Source organism: Schistocerca piceifrons, chromosome 1, assembly GCF_021461385.2.
Source record: "Schistocerca piceifrons isolate TAMUIC-IGC-003096 chromosome 1, iqSchPice1.1, whole genome shotgun sequence".
NCBI classification, from domain to species: domain Eukaryota; kingdom Metazoa; phylum Arthropoda; class Insecta; order Orthoptera; family Acrididae; genus Schistocerca; species Schistocerca piceifrons.
Genome location: NC_060138.1, coordinates 418,429,921 through 418,438,859, shown reverse-complemented (window position 1 = coordinate 418,438,859; position 8,939 = coordinate 418,429,921). Strand labels below are relative to the sequence as shown.

At 40.2% G+C, this 8,939-nt stretch overlaps 1 pseudogene; it reads right to left on the bottom strand.

The window, feature by feature from the left end:
* Positions 1 to 8,218: 8,218 nt before the first annotated feature.
* LOC124725967 lies at positions 8,219 to 8,336 on the bottom strand (annotated as a pseudogene).
* Between the last annotated feature and the right edge of the window lie 603 nt (positions 8,337 to 8,939).

Here is an 8,939-nt window from a genome sequence, read left to right as displayed (position 1 = left end):
GAAGGCAATGTATCTGTTTCGTAGCACTTATTCTGCTTAGCAGCTATTGGAGTTGCAGCATGTACCTCTTTGTGCTTCCACTGTCCAATGATAGTAAGGATTGAACATAAATATAAAATAATTTTGGGTATCGGGCTGTGTCACTGTAAACTACTAAAATAACTAAATTGCTCACCATTCGACTGACTTGCTGTGGTCCTCTTCAGGATGGTGAATGACCCTGAAGAGGACCATAGCAAGTTGGTCAAAATGTTGGCAATTTAATTGTTTTAGTGACTTACAATGACATGGCCCAATACCCAAACTCTTGTATTGATGAAGTTATTGTAGGAAGTATGAGATTTTAAACAGAATGATATACTTCTTTAATGGCATCCGAAAGCACTTGAAAAGACAAGCACAGTGATATAATGTTTATTAATCTTGAGACTGAAACTCTTCATAAGAACAAGGGAGAAATATTCTAAAAGTGAAAGGCAAGTCGACTGCAGTCGGCTACTGCATTGTATGTACTTTACGTCTACATATATACTCTGCAAATCACACTTAAATGCCTCAAAGAGAGTTCACTGAACCACCTTCACAATAATTCTCTGTTATTCCAATCTCAAACAGCCTACGGGAAGAACAAACACATATATCTCTCTGTGCAAGCTCTGATTTCCCTTATTTTACTACACACACCAAACAAAGTTTTGCATCACCTTGGTTCGGAGAGTTCCATAACCTGAACAGAAAACTGAAATAGAGATCAATATAAATATTGTTTCCTCCATTTTTATTACTCATGAAACACACACATTGCATGTTGTACCTCCATACAGCGAGACCATAAGAGGTGGTGATCCAGATCGATGTGTACACCAGTACCTCTAGTACCCAATAGCACATCCTTCTGGATTGATGCACGCCTGTATTCATTGTGGCATACTATCCACAATTTCATCAAGGCACTGTTGGGCCAGATTGTCAAACTCCTCAAAGGCGATTCAGTGTAGATCCCTCAGAGTGGTTGGCGGGTCACTTCATCCATAAACAGACCTTTTAAATTTATCTCAGGCATGCTCGGTAGGGTTATTGTATGGAGAACATGCTGGCCACTCCAGTCGAGCGATGTCATTATCCTGAAGGAATTCATTCGTAAGATGTGCACAATGGAGGTACAAACTGTCGTCCATGAAGGTGAATGCCTTGCCAATATGCTGCCAATATGTGATTCTTCAATTTCTACAGGCGTATTTTATGACGAAATAAATCTTGAGTGAACAGCCTGGTATGAGTGTGCATAGGACACAATATTTCGGCAATCGACCACGTTGCCATCATCAGGTGCGGTGATGTACTCATTGTAAACTACTAAAATAACTAAATTGCTCACCTTTCGACTGACTTGCTGTGGTCCTCTTCAGGATGGTGAATGACCCTGAAAAGGACCATAGCAAGTTGGTCGATTGCCGAAATATTGTGTCCTATGCACACTCATACCAGGCTGTTCATCAGAGATTTATTTCATCATGCTGCCAATATGGTTGCACTATCGGTTGGAGGACGCCATTCACATATCGTACAGCTGTTATGGCGCCTTCCATGACTACCAGCGGTGTATGTTGGCCCCACATAATGCCACTCCAAAACAGCAGGAAACCTCCAGTACTCAATGGACAGTGTGTATAAGGTATTCAGCCTGACTGGGTTGCCTCCAAACACGTCTCTGACAATTGTCTGGTTGAAGGCATATGTGACACTCATTGGTGAAGAGAACGTGATGCCAATCCTGAGTGATCCATTTGGCATGTTGTTGGGCCCTTCTGTACCACACTGCATGGTGTCGTGGTTGCAAAGAGGGACCTCGCCATGGACATCAGGAGTGAAGTTGCGCATCATGCAGCCTATTGCACACAGTTTGAGTCATAACACGATGTCCTGTGGCTGCATGAAAAGCATTATTCAACATAGTGCCATTGCTGTCTGGGTTCCTCCAAGCAGTCATCCACTGCAGTAGTAGCCCTTGGGCGGCCTGAGTGAGGTATGTCACAACAGTTCCTGTCTCTCTGTATCTCCTCCATATCTGAACAACATCGCTTTCGTTCACTCCAACACACCTGTACACTTCCTTTGTTGACAGCCCTTCCTGGCACAAGGTAACAATGCAGACACGACCAAACAGTGGTATTGATCATCTAGGCATGATTGAACAACAGAAAAGAGCATTTCATGCTGATTCCAAAAATTTAAAGTTTATGGGCATTATCATTTTCTGTTCATTCTAAAATTGATGTTGAATGTATTGTCGCACAGTGGCCACACCCAACTGTCAGTTTGAAGTGCGTTAGAATACATGATGCATTATTTTGTTCCATAGTTTTGTCTGTTGTTAGTAATGGACCGTTAACAGATATGAATGCTAGAAGGCACTGACTCCCGGAAGCAAAGTACAGGCATGTTTAGAAGGCTATGGTTAGAATGTAAACAAAGATCTGAGAATATATGACTTCGGAATTTCATATGTGTGTGGTTTTTTAGTTATTATGTGTTGTTTTGTTTCTGTGTGTGTGTGTTTCCTGTGCTACAAATGCTGAGAGTAAAGAAATTTATCCCTAAATGAAAGTTTCGTGGCAATCAGTTCCAAACTCAACCAAATAATACACATCATCTGCTTCAAAAGTCACCTGTGGAAACTGTGTCTACAGGCAGTGCTTCTGGACATAAACTTTCGTTTTCTGAATGTAATAAGAACAAGCCTAGTAGTATTGTGAGCAGCAATAATGACAGAAATGTTATTGTGAACCTAAATATGCTGTCAAGACTTTTGAAGAGTGCTGTGAAATATAAGTACTGCAATTGTGAAGATAGTATTGACATTTCTGAGGACATCTCAGCAAGTAAGGGTATTTCAGGTCAGTTAGTGATTGCTTGTAGTTTGTGTAGGTTGCACAGTGATACTATGACATCGTCAGTAACTGATAGTCAACATTACGGTGTAAATATTCAGCTTGCTTATGCAATGAGATGTATTGGAAGGGGAAGGAGAGCTGCCCAGACTTTTTGTGCAGTGATGGATTTGCCAACACCTCCAATGAGGTTTGACAGATACAATAAATTAATACACAATGCTTTTATGTTGCGTAAGTGAGCATTCAATGAAAAGAGCAGCAGAAAAAGCAGTAGCCTTGTCTGAGAATACAGACATTGTAGCAGCATTTGATGGATCTTGGCAGAAGAGAGGTTATATTTCTCTGAATGGGGTTGTAACTGCCACATTTATCGAAACTGGTAAGATACCAGATTATGAATGTCTAACAAAGCACTGGCAAGGTTGTACAAATAAATTTATTGGCACCCATGTTTGTATAAAGAACTTTGATGGCCCAAGTGGAAACATGGAAATGAAAGGAGTTCTAAACATGTTTAGAAGATCAGAGGTCAGTCGTGTTGTGAGGTATGTAAGATACCATGGGGAAGGAGACTGTAAAGGACACACTACTGTAGTTAATGACAGACCATATGAGGGCACTCTGGTAGAAAAGCTTGAATGTGTTGGTCATGTACAAAAAAAGAATGGAAGCTCGGCTGAGGAAATTATATAAAGACTTCAGTGGAAAAAAAATGTCAGATGGAAAACACATAGGTCGTCCAGGACATCTTACAAAAAGTGAAATTGATTCTTTGACTCAACATTATGGACCAGCAATAAGGAGAAATGTAGGAGATTTGGAGAGCATGAGACAAACTGTTTGGTAAACATGGTTTCACAGAGTGTTAACAGATGAAACCCCACAGTATGGTTTGTGTCCAAAACAGGAAGATTTATGGTGCAAGTACTGGATGAGCACTGCTACAGGCATGCAATAAATCCACAAGCATTCCTTACCACTTGCTGTAATGGAGGCAATTAGGCCTGTATATAGGGATCTGACAAATAAAAATCAACTTAGGAAATGGATGCATGGTCTCTCTCAGAATGCAAATGAAAGCTTCAACAACTGTGTATGGGAGATAATACCCAAAACTGTATTTGTTGGGCTGACAGTGCTGAAGACTGGTGTAATGGATGCAATAATAACATTCAACGATAGTGCAATTTCAAGGATCAATGTTATGAAGAAACTGAACATCCATACAGGAAGGAATACGGCTTCAGCTCTAACTGCTATCCCAGATCAAGTAAGAAACAGATTGCCTGATCGCTTGGTCTAGCAGGCAACCCTTATCAGGGAACGTCCACCAGGCGGCAACAGCGTCACACACTTACTTCTGGAATCAACCACTAGATGGCACTCCGTTCTGTGAAATATGTGGCAACATCAGCCGAACGTGTGCAGCTTTCCACTATTTAGCGTCTGTGAAGTACAGCTGTTTCTGACATACCGGTGGTAGTGGATCGAGTCGTCATACCGAGGACCTATGAGTATATCAACTGTGGAGGGAGTAGAAGAACAAATCCTGAACTAAAAATGTTCAGATTTCCCGGCAACGATAAAGAAAGGTTACGCGAGTGGATTCTAAAGTCAGGTAAATCAATAAATTAGTTACGAGTAAGAATTAATAAAGAGCAATAAGCATTCGATCCTATTTAAATTCTGTCGATGTTATATTCGATATAACGTGGCAGCCCTTCCTGTACAAGAATCATATCATATAATTTTTAAATGAAATCTTTGCTGCGATTTGGACTTTTTAAAACTGTTTATTCACTTCACTATCGTAATTTTGGGTGTAGAGGCATTTTTGTGTGCAATGTGAAAACTGAAACCAATATAACATATGGATAACAAAATGCAAAGCATAGTGTGGTAACATCTGGTAAACAATTTAAGAAGCATTACCTTACAACACCTTTCCCTTGGTACTTGAAAATGGCTCTAGAGCTGAAATCGAGTGAAATAAATGAATAATAGCCGTCATCTAATTGCTAGATCATCGGTCCCTCTAAATCCTGGTATATACTAGAGCGAACGGAGTGAACGAGTGTAAAACCTCGTTTACACTGCTGCAAACGAGTATTCATAGATAATTCGCCAATGTTCACTGCCATTCGTTTATACTTGTGAACAAGCGTTTATACTGGAATGAAGGGAGGAGAATAGAAGAGAACTAGCATAACATGCAAACTATAGACGCTGCCTATTTTAATTTTTTTTTTTAGCTGTGCGCTAATAATCCTCACACAGCTTTCACTTGAAAACAACTCTACTTATAGTAACAAGTCTGCGCGAGTGCGGATATTCCCAGTAATAACTGTGTTGCAGATAAAAGCGTACGTCTGTTGCGAATATTTGCGGGTTATCTTTAAACTGTACAAAGTAAATTTTTAACATAATTATGGTTTGCCGTCTGTGGCTCTTCAAAGTTGACACCGCCAGAATATGCTCGAAAAACACGCTTTCACTTGTATATTACCGCGTTTGCAGCCCCCTTTCAACAACAATCCAAAATTCATCGTTTTGTGCCACTCTTATATCATTTATGCTAAGTTACATGCAAAGTAAAAGAATTTAAATTTGAAATGACTGTCACTGAAATATGTCCAGCCTTAATTCGCATCATAACCGAGTGCGGATTTTGAAAACTTTCTAGTGTTAACCTGCACGTGGAGATCATTTTTACCACCATGATCCGTATCAGAAGAGCTGTATAGCAAAGAGAAAAAGACGGCATGGAAGGCGAGTGTAAAACCCTTGCGACTGCAATACAGTCTACATTTAAACAGTAACTCGCGAGAAATGTTTGTGTGTTACTTTTCATTTATTTCATTTCGCATATGATTGTGAGAAATAATACTTGGTTTGTAGAATTACAGGAGCTAATCTACATTCTTAGATTGAAAACTCGGGAAAAACCACAGCCGATCATGAGCTACAGTCAGCAGTGTGACGAATGCATTTCGCGCGCAGCGCTCTAGCCGAACGCAAATCAGCGTCATTCACGTCACCGAAGATACAGCGTTGCCAATTCCGCGACGTGGACAGGTCAGTTAGCATTGTAGCGTCGCCTGTGACATCTGTTGACCGACGGGAAAACTATTTTTACGGTTGCCTGTTCCGCCGTAAGGACGGTCAATCTGTTTCTTACGTGATCTGGGCTGCTATTGATAAGCGGCAGGTAACCAAAGCAGAGACAGCTGCAGAAGCTGCTACCAAGGAGTCAAGGATAAAGAAAAGAATGAAGAGAAAGAGTATGGAGGATAAGGAAACAGGAGGACCTCTGGAGTATGCAGCTGGAATGTTCTGAATGTGCATAGTGGTAAGTTAATAAATCTGTAAATCTTCTTTTGCGATCTACTGAAAACATGAATTTTTGTCATTCAGGTACACTTTTCTCCTAAATGACTAATTCGTTCAGATATTGAGAATGACCTCCACTACCTCCCTTGTCTCCTATTTCCTGAAAAATTTATAACATGATGATGATGTTGGTGATAGTTGAGCTACATTTTTAAATATTTTTGTTGTAGTAAAATAAGTTATTTGTCTTTTTCACAGATCAGCATGAGGGAAGGAAATTGGTGGATAAAACACTTAGCCTATGTGAATGTTGTCTGTACTCTGACACTTTTTCCAAGCTGTGCAATCAGTGGTTCCAAAGATAATGGTACCACAGTGAGTCTACTGAACTACAATAATTGCATTTCAGCCACTGCTTTGGGAAATACAATTTTTTAATTACATGGTTAAAATTTTGTGTATTTTTTGTATGTTATCCTAAATAATATTAATTATACATAACATTATGTTCTTCTTTTAGTTCAGTGGACTCAGGATATGTATGTCATTACTCCCTGAAAATATGAATACTCTACTCGAAGTGATTTCTGAGATTTAGAGAAAAATGCAACAGAAAATGTAAATTTTCAGGAATGGCTTCTAAAGTTTCAAAAGACTGTAATTCACTTACTATATGCTTGATTTTTCATTTTTAGACACTCAGAAGCACTCTGCACCATACTGTATATCATCCTCCTGATCTTTTTCCAAGTTTTTTCTTCTTTCTGGACTCCTTAGTGGCCAACTGTGGAGCATACTCTGCTTTATCAATGCAAACCTTGTCCAGCTGTTCAAGTTCTCTGATGAAGTTTGCTCCAGGATTGATTCCCATGTGCTGTAGCACTTTCACCCTACCAATGTTGCCATCATTAAAAGCAATAACAGCATCACTGACCCCCCCCCCCCCCCCCTCACTTTAGTGTCTTCATTCCAACAAAAACAGTTTTTGGTAAGCAAGTCCATATAAGATTATTGAACGACTCATTGGGGTTTTGAGTCTGATCATGCAGACACTTCTTCAGTAATTCAGGATTTGTCACGTCTCTGTTAATAGGTTTTATGATATCCATAACTGCTGCTGGGACGGAATGTTTATGGTTGTATGAACTGTTTGAGTACTGGGCGTTGTAGTAATTGCACCATAATCAGTTCGAGGAGGGCAAAGGTGGTGACCTGGTTTTTCATCAGTTGACAGTCTGTGGAAGAAGGCAGCCCATACTGCCTGCGTCCTTTACAATAAATCCTCAGTATTATTTCTAATGGCCATCCCATAATACTGCTGTAGTTCATAAATCATTTTGTATGTCAGCCTGCCTCTTATGGTTTTAACATCAGAAAGTTTCTTGTCTCTCAAACTTTGTTCCAACTTCCTCATCCTGGTGCTCATCCTCTTCCGGACATGACCAACATATTCTAGTTTTGTAATAATCTTCTCACCATAAGGCTGAGTGGCTACTACACTGTTATATGCTTTTGAGTCTCCATCACCTAAGAACTTAGTGTAACACACTCCCCTTTCGTTCACAGATCAACTAAAAGTTCCAATAGCTGCAGAGAACTCCATACCACCATTTGTTCCTTCATAATTTCTCTCACAGATATGCCCTTCTTCATTCCCTTATTTACACTTACAACAATACGTCACACTTCCTGCAGATAAATACAAGCCAACTGGGCGCGGCAGGAAGTAGAGCCCCGATGAACCACAATGGCGGCACCGGAAGGGGCCTTTTTGCTGCGGATCGTGCTTAGTTAAAACTATAGCGCGATCCACCAGGCGCCTCGTGCTGCGGCTAAGTCCCGTTCAAGGTCACCCACCAATATGGCGGCGCACACAGCCATGCACGTCATGTGGTCAGCACACCCAGATGTATGTCAGTTTACGAGACTGGAGCCACTACTTCCCAATCAAGTAGCTCCTCAGTTTGCTTCACAGGGGCTGAGTGCATCCCGCTTGCCAACAGCACTCGGCAGACTGGATGGTCACCCATCCAAGTGCTAGCCCAGCCCAACAGCGCTTAACTTCCGTGATCTGATGGGAACCGGTGTTACCACTATGGCAAGGCCATTGGCACATAACATTTACTTCAAAGTAATTACTTTTGCACTTATCAGAATTCCAAAATGAATGAATAAATTTAAAACTGGCACAATTAATGATAAGTTTCCTGGCTAGTCTATTTGATACCTCACTGTCTTCCTGTTAACTACATGGCCCTCCACATATTTTACAACACACACATTCACCTAACATCCTTGTTAGGATGTGTAAATCTATCAGAATATGACCTAACCTACCACTTACATCATTTTTGTTTTTAGAAAACTGTCTATCGCAACATTTTATTTTAATCTTCGAAGCACTAATGGGTGTTTGTCTAGCTACTGACGAGTTTGCCTGTATTTCATTGTCTGTAACTTCACACGCCACATGTTGAACACAATGTTTCCCTTTATTCGAAAATCTATTACCATGAAACCCGCATTTCTTAAAAACACTTCGTTTTGGCCTCATACTTTACTTTTTGAGAGGTTTACCAATCTATTTGTCACTTTTCGTCGGAAAAATGTTATCACTTCGACCATACAGTAAATATCTCTATATTTACTCTATGACTTCGATATACAAAGTGTGTTATACTATGAAACAATACGATACTGTTTTTGACAGTGCTA